Genomic DNA, 9,202 nt, shown 5'->3' with positions numbered 1-9,202 from the left:
TACGTACAGTGAGAATTTTCTCTGAATCTCTTCTTCTCCCAACGAAAAATACACACAAGTAAGGGCATCTAATTGGTGGAAGATTAACTTTGTTTCCTAGTGATTCAAAATTTGTTTGGGACAATTGTTTCAGTGGTGAGTTCAACAATTTTTCCGTTGCATTGACAGATATGCTAATGTTGTTTTCGCCCCACGATTATTAATCTAACAATTTATTCTCGCGGGACATAGTGGTGCACCCTATTCTAGAAATCCTCCGCCTTTGCTAATGGCCAAGTGTTGAATTGAACAATGTGTGCGCTCACAAGACTATTATTCTTTCTTGGCTTGAAATAAATTGAAAGAACAATGGAATAGCAAGAAAAAGAATAAAGAACATCTAAAATTTAATCGATTCCCACATCACATCTATACAAGTAAAGCAGACACAAATCATAGTTACAGAATACGTATAATCATAGTTTTTCCATCTTTTGCAGCTATTGTAAAACGGAAAAACAGTACCCCGTCTGTCCCAAAAACTTTCGGCACTTCAGTTATACCAAATTTAGCACATTAAATAGAGACATCGCTGCACCATAAATTTTAGGCACATAAGTTTACCTTTTTTTCCGGGGTAAACTAGGGAACCTGCAACCTTTATTCTTTGGATGCGCTTTAAGTAAACCCCGTTTCAGTACAATAGCTCGCAAACTTTACTAAAGAAGTAAGCCGCACTAGGGAAATCTCGTGCGACGAGTGTTTAACCAAAAATCTGAGTCTTTGGTCAAAGCTAAAAAGAAATTCGGGTTACTGATAATCAGGAGACAAAAATAAAATACTTTTGAGAACGATGGTAAAGAAGCAAATAGATGTATATTTCAATAAATTCTCAATAGTATTCCGTGTCCTTACAAATGATGATACTTCTTCCTTTTATAGATAATTCTAGGTAAAGGAATGAAGCCTCAGCTTTAATGATATAATCATGAGTAATAAATGATATTAAATAAGCCGTTATACAATCATTCCTATTAAATACCGACTTCATAACGTATCAAGTATTTAATAATGAATTTGGACTCCTTTCTGTCACCAGATCTTTGCTTTCAATGCCTTCTATCCGTTGGCTGTAGATAATTTAAATTGGTACGAGACTCGTATCTATACGTTGTCTCGTGCCTATTTAAATTCTTCTTCCCGTGGCTGTTTCCATCCGTGCCTCTTAGTCAATTGCTGCGCTTTGACCATTTAACTAATCCACGTGTCATGCCACATCATCTTTTAATATAAACTCACTTTTTTCCCAATACAGATAGTCCCCCCACTTTTCATTTTTTTTATCAATTAAATATTGGGAAGTGGATCTTCATGTAAAAGAAATTTTTACCGTAATTAATGCTCATGACAGTACTAACGTCTCATCAGTCTTTTCTATTTAATGTTCTGCCCATGTATCATTTTCTAATTGATTCCACTATTCATACTCTTTTTCGAGACTTCTTCACTCTCACTATTTACGAAGTGATCGCTGCCTTTATTATAGGTTTTTCATCATTACACTTAAAAAGTTGACGGTTCCCATTTTACACATAACTTTGTCCTCCTTTGTCTTCTTCACAAATCTTCAGCACATACTTCCTTCTTAACAATGTCTTCTTCAAACCCTAACCGTAAAAAAGTTCCAATTCTAGATCAATTCCCCAACGCCCCTGTTAGACACAGAAGAGGCAGAGGAGGTAGGCTTAGAACAGGGTTAGAATCTACGCGAGGCGACTCCTCTGGTTCTTCTTCAAGGAGTTCTATCCCAAAAGCCCCTTCTTCTAAAAGTAGGGAAATTCTTGATCCTTCTCAAGAACCCTCAGTTGATGATATAGTTCCCGGCGATTTGTCTTTTGAAAGTGACAAAACGTCTCTTCAAAAACAAATTAAAAATTTAGAAAGAGCCGATACTTACCCAACAATAGTAACCGAGCTTACAATCCCCACCATAAGAAGAGATTGTAACTGGAAGGATAGTCTCCGAATGTCAATTCCTTCCCCAAATCAAAGAATTTCCTCTTTTAGAAGTGGGTATTCTTCTGTTTACACTTACCCCTTCACTTTAGGTTTCAATCCTCCGATTGACCCAGTTATTCTCGATTTTTGTCGTTTCTTTACAATTTGTTTGGCCCAAATCGGTCCATTGGTGTGGAGAACAGTGGCTTGTTTGAGATATTTATCTTCCAAGGCCAATGTCAATTTCACCTTTTCTCACCTCATTCATCTATACCATCCTAACTTAATACGCCATGGGGATTTTACCTTAACTGCAAGGAGCAAAAAGGTTTTGGTAAATCCTGAGGATGATAAAGATCGTGGATGGTATATTCGTTACGTTGCTGTCCGTACAGTGGACTTGATTGGTGAAACAAATATTCCCTTCCCTGAGAAGTGGAATTTTGAACGTAGGTTTCCTTTTATTTACCGTACTTACTTTTGAGAATTTCAAAAGAAAGTTGTTTTTTAATCTCGTCCCTTCTTGGTTTTTTGTAGCAACCATGGGAGATGTGGAACCTATTCCCAACTTTCGTGGTTGGGTAGACTCACTTTTGAAGATTGCTTCTAGGGAGCAGAGAACTTGGAAATCAATTTCTTCCTTACATGGTTGGAAAGTCAAAACACACGGTATCCCCTCTTTTATAATTTTTTTTACATGTTAAGCGCTTTTTCCTCAACTTTAATCATGTATATCCATCCTTTAATCAGGATTTGGCATTAGAGGAATGACGGCTGAAGTAGCTATGGCCATTCGCATGTTTGCGAATGCTGATTTTGATTTGGATAAGGCTCGAGCCTTGCTACCTAAAAGGAAAGCTGCAAAGGAAAGTTCTGAAGAAGAAGAGGAGAATACCTCCCTAATTACCAGGCCGAGGGTCAAGAGACGAATAATCACTGATGATGAAATTGAAAACAGTCCTGCTCGTACCTCCGCCACCGAGCCTGTTTTGATTCAATCTGATGAGGACACCGAACCTAGAGATAATGATGAATCAATTCAGCATCTTTTTGACAGTGGTTTCGGGAGTGGCGAGCTCGGCCCTGTTTTTGATGAAGCTCCTCTTTCCTCATTTGTTCTTATTTCCTCCATTCCTCTGCCAGCCGTAAGTATTTCGTTACCAATTTTGACGACTTCCGTTCTTTTGCCAGTCTCTACTGCTCCTATATCCATTCCCTTGGCTGTTTATACCGCACCTTCTTCTGCTCCTATGGTTTCTACATCTTTTCCTTCCATTCCTTCCACTTCTCCTCTTCCCTCTGTTCATCATACAGAGACAGGTTCTAGCAGTGGAGGTATGACTATGAGAAGTGTTACTTTGGAGGTTCCTGCCAATCATAGCCTCTTGAGGAAGACCGGCAGAGCCGATGTTTGGCTCGAACCTCTAATTGGAGATATCGAGAAGAAGAAGATGGAGAGCCATAGCTGCTTAACTCTGATGAATGACGTAGTTCATTCTAATTTGAAGGTATTTTTACCAACAAGTTTTTTTTTTTTAAAAAATTATCTTCAATCTCTCATTTCCATGACTTACCTCTATAGGCTAATCTTATTGACACGAAATTAATGGGAAGAATTTCCCTACTGGAAAGAAGAGCTCGTGAGTCTGAAAAGACTATGCACGAGGCCGAGGAAATAGCTAGGGGAGCCCAGCTTGAAGCAACCAATTGGAAGGAGCAGTTCGAGAATGCTCAAGGGACCATAGAGGAGTTGCAAGAAGATAAAAATCTCCTGGAGCAGCAAAACCGTGGTTTAACTTCTGAACTGGCAACTGTCAAAGCCTCTTCAAGCCAATTGAAAAGAGACAAAGAGCTTTTGGAATGCTCTTTGTCAGAACAATTATCCAGGGCTAGTGAAGAAGTTAGAGAGCTGAAGGCACTTTTGGCTAGGAAGGAAGAATATGCAGGAGAGTTAGTGCAAAGCTTGACTCAAGCTCAGGCTGACTTACAGACTTCTTCTGACGAGATTCATGCCTTGAAGAGTTCTCATGCTTCTCTTGAAGCTTCCCTTGATTCCCATTTAGCTGAATATCAAATCTTAAAAAACGATCTTGCTATGTGGGAAAAGGAATATGGACTTCTAGAGGAAAATTTTAACATAGAAGTGAGTTGGGCTTTCCTGAAATCTCGTCGTGATGCTTTGACGGAAGTTGCTCAAGAAGGTTTTGACTTGCAGTCTGAATTGGCCAAAGTCATAGATACCATCGAGAAAAGCCAACAGTCTGCTGATACTCCTTCTCCTGCACTTGAAATTCCTGGAACAGAAGAACTTTTAAATGAAGAAGTGCATACTGCAGCAATTGGGATTACAATTCCTGCTTCAGCTGAAAACGTTGCAATTCCAGATTCAGAGGGTGAAACTTCTATGACCCAGTCTGTGGAAGTTGAAGCTTCCATGACTCTTGTTTCCCTCATTGATCCTAACATCTCCAGCTCTGCTGAAATCGTTCATGTTGCTGCTTCTTCAGAAGTTGCCACCGTGCCTGTGGCTGAAAGTGAAATAAATATTGCAACTTCTGATGTGCTGACCCCCTCAATTGAATGATGGTTTTATCCCTTAGTTTTTAAGGGATTTTTTGGTGAAAGTCCCCAGTTATCATAATGGGGCACTTGTATAAACTTTAATTGACTAAGTTTCTACTTAGTCTTTTTAATTATATTAAGAAGTTTTGTTATTACTGCAATGTGTTCTATTCTTGCCTTTAGCTTACTTATTTAGGACTTATAGAATAGTTTAGCATTTTTATCCTTTGAAAATGCTTTATGATACTTCTCATGACTTATTAACATGAGGCTTATAAAAGAGGGCCCTTTTATTTTATCGACACTTAATGAAGAAGACGTCTCAACTTCATAATGGTGTTATAATACGATGAAAGTAATAGGAAAACACACGTTTTATATGAAACAACTTTGGCAAGTTTTTATTCATAAACTTTTAACAAGTGTTTGACTGTTACATGTATTACAATACATCTACAACTTTCTCGTAACTGTTTTTCTTGTAACAGATTTGTAAATAACATAAAATAAACAAGGTTTTTCTTCATAACCTGTTTCAGTACATAGTCATGACCCTATCTTTACATGTTAAGAAGGGTTTGAGAGGTGACTTTGTTTATGAGTTTGAGAGATGACTCTGTTGTTCTCATGAATGCTGAAGACTTCGTAACTTTTTCTCAACACTTGCTTCTTTGTGGCCGATTTTTGTTCGATACTCGTATCTGTTTCTCTACACATATCTGTGTATAATATGTAGTCCCCCAAGTGTTTGAGCGGTGAAGTATGAAGCCTCGAGCATTTGTTTATTTCTTTTACTTTGGCCCTTTTCCTGAAACAGAAAGATATACGGGACTCGACGGTGCGATTATAGATGAAGACTGCCTAACTCGTGTGTATTTCCATCAGATTAATTGCAACCCTGGGCTAGGAATTTAATAATACTCCATTTTGCCTTGCAGGTTGTGACTCTTCATTTGGCACGAGTTAGGATATTTTGCCTAGCATCTAAAATCGTTAGTAAAATATTAATAAACCAATAGAGAAATTTTAACATGATGATACCTGACCGTAGGTACTTTCTTAAAAGTAATATCTTTTTAAGTGGACATCATTCCAATGTGAATGTAAAATTTTACCATCCATTGTTTCCAACTGGTATTCTCCTTTTCCCGCAATGCCACGGACTTTGTATGGTCCATCCCATGTTGGACTTAGCTTTCCTGAGTTAGCAGCTTTTGCAGATTGGAACACCTTTTTAAGCACGAAGTCCCCAATTTTGAAAAATCTGAGGCGTGCTTTCCTATTGTAATATCGTTCTATTACTTGCTTTTGTGCTGCCATTCTTATCAAAGCAGCTTCTCTTCTTCCTTCAAGTAAATCTAGGCTAACCCGCATTTCTTCATTATTAGATTCCTCCGTTGCTTGATCGTATCGTGTGCTTGGCTCACCTATTTCAACTGTAATTAAGGCTTTCGTACCATAAACCATCGAAAATGGTGTTTCTCCAGTGCCTGTTTTGGTCGTTGTACGATAAGCCCATAGTACTCCAGGTAACACCTCAGGCCAATTACCTTTTGAATCTTGTAACCTCTTTTTCAAGTTATTAATAATAACTTTGTTAGTTGATTCTGCTTGTCCATTCCCCACTGGATGATATGGCGTAGACGTTATTCTTTTGATCTGCCAACTTCGAAGAAATTCTGTAACTTGTGCTCCAATAAATTGTGGTCCATTGTCACACACGATCTCCTTTGGTACTCCAAAGCGGCATATTATATTTCGCCATATGAAGTCTTTAACTTCTTTTTCTCGTACCTGTTTAAATGCCCCTGCTTCTACCCATTTAGTGAAATAATCTGTAAGTACAAGTAGAAATTTTACCTGACCTTTTGCTTGTGGAAGTGGACCTACGATATCCATTCCCCATTTCATAAAGGGCCAAGGGGCTAAAACAGGATGTAGTAACTCAGCTGGTCTGTGCATATTATTGCCGTACCTTTGACATTTATCACATTTGGACACGAAACTGGTTGCCTCTTCTTCCATCTTAGGCCAATAATATCCTGTGCGAATTAACGTTCTTACCAGTGACCGTCCTCCTGCGTGATTCCCACAATGTCCTTCATGTACTTCTCTCATGACATATTCGGTTTGAGAGGGACCGAGACACCTTGCTAGTGGTCCGCCGAACATCTTTCGATAAAGATTACCTTGATATAAACAATATCGTGCAGCTTTTTTGCGAAGCGCGTAAGCCTTTCCTTTGTCATTAGGCACGGTTCCGTGCTGTAAAAAGGCAACAATTTCATTTCTCCAATCCCATGTTAGATGATTAAAATTTACCTCGTTTTTATCAGGTTCAAGAACGGAATGAAATAGATGTATGACTGAAGCATCTGTATTGTTTGCCACGTCTGCTGCGGATGCAAGGTTAGCTAAAGCATCTGCCTCTACATTCTCATCCCTTGGGATCTGCACTACTTTCCAAGTTTGGAATTGCTTTATTAACTCCCGTACCTTTGCGAGGTATTCTTGCATTCGTGACTCTCTGGCTGTATAAGTCCCCAACATCTGATTAACCACGAGTTGAGAATCACTCTTGATTATAATCTGTGTTATGCCGAGTTCTCGTGCCAATTCTAAACCTGCAATTACAGCCTCATACTTCTGCTTCATTGTTAGTTATAGAATGACATTTTATAGCCTGTCTAATGGTCTCACCCGCAGGTGGTACGAGGACTATTCCTAAGCCTGCCCCTTTTACATTAGATGAACCGTCAGTGTATAAAACCCAAGTCCCCGGGTTCGCACCATTAAAAACTAATAATTCTTTTTCTGCTTCTAAATGCATCCCCTGGCTAAAATCAGCCACGAAATCAGCTAGTACCTGAGACTTTATAGCGGTCCTGGGTTGATAAATAACTTCATACTCACTTAGTTCTATAGCCCATTTTGCTAATCTTCCTGAAAGTTCGTGTTTATGCAATATATTTCGAAGTGGAAAAGCTGTAACAACTACAATGGGATGACATTGAAAATAAGGTCTTAACTTTCTAGATGCCATGATCAAAGCTAATGCTAATTTTTCTAGCTGTGGGTATCGTGTCTCAGCTTCCAATAAAGACTTACTTACATAATAAATAGGAGATTGTTTACCTTGGTCCTCGCAGACTAAAACAGCACTTACTGCGACTTCAGACACGGCCAAATAAATGAGAAGTTTTTCCCCCACCTTCGGTTTTGCCAACAACGGTGGTTTTGACAAATAAGCTTTCAAATTTCTAAGAGCTTGTTGACAATCTTCATTCCATTCAAAATGATCTTGCTTTTTAAGTGCAGAGAAAAACTTAAAACACCTTTCCGAGGATTTGGAAATAAATCTCCCCAAAGCTGCAATTCTTCCCGTTAATCTTTGTACTTCCTTTTTATTAGTAAGTATATCCGGGATTTCTTCTATTGCTTTGATCTGAGAAGGATTCACTTCAATACCACGATTAGAAACAAGAAAACCCAAAAACTTACCTGATGCAACTCCAAATGCACATTTTTCTGGGTTGAGTTTCATATTAAATTTTCGCAAAATTTCAAAAGTAACAGATAGATGAGAAATATGATCATGAGATTGCTGGGTTTTGATGAGCATATCGTCTATATATACCTCCATCGTTTTCCCTAAATGTTCTTGGAACATTTTGGTGACCAACCTTTGATAGGTTGCCCCAGCATTTTTGAGGCCAAAGGGCATTACCTTATAACAGTAAGTCCCCCTGTCTGTGATGAAAGAAGTTTTTTCTTCATCACAAGGATCCATTTTAATCTGATTATATCCTGAGTATGCATCTAAAAAACTTAAAAGTTCATGACCTGCGGTTGCATCAATTAGTTGATCTATATGCGGTAAGGGAAATGAATCTTTTGGACAGGCTTTATTTAAATCGGTATAATCTACACAAACACGCCACCTGCCATTTTTCTTGGGTACGACCACCGTATTAGCTAACCAAGTAGGATATTTTACCTCACGGATTGATCCGATTTTTAATAACTTTTGGACTTCCTCCTGAATCACCTGGTTCTTGAAAGCACCTTGTTTCCGTTTCTTTTGCTTTATTGGTGTGAAAGAGGGGTCCTCATTGAGTTTGTGAGTGACCACATTTGGTGGAATACCTATCATGTCAGCGTGGGACCAAGCAAAGCAGTCTAAGTTAGCTTTTAAAAATTCGATTATCATACCTCGCATGTTCGTGCTTAAATTGGCCTCGACATAAACCTTCCGTTCAGGCCATTGATCAAATAACATCACTACCTCAAGATCTTCAATTGTCGTTTTGATGCTTTCATTTTCTTCAGGTTCTTGAATTGTGTCAGGTCTTGAGTCCAAATCCGTCTTTTCCTGTTCAGTTGAAGTTTGATCTTTTTTACCTTCAACTGTTTCCTGTAATTGCTACTTTTCTTTATTCTCGGTGCTCGTACTTGTTACAGCGTTGACACTTTTAGCCATCTGTTGATCCCCACGAATTTGGCAAATTCCCCATGGTGATGGGAATTTAATAACCTGATGTAGAGTTGATGGGACATCGTCCATATCGTGTATCCATGGTCTCCCCATGATCATATTGTAGGCCATTTCCATATCAACTACCTGAAATTTAGTTTCCTTCACAACACCCATAGCAAAAGTTGT

Source organism: Nicotiana sylvestris, chromosome 7, assembly GCF_000393655.2.
Source record: "Nicotiana sylvestris chromosome 7, ASM39365v2, whole genome shotgun sequence".
Taxonomy (NCBI): domain Eukaryota; kingdom Viridiplantae; phylum Streptophyta; class Magnoliopsida; order Solanales; family Solanaceae; genus Nicotiana; species Nicotiana sylvestris.
Note: the sequence above shows the minus strand (reverse complement) of the source record.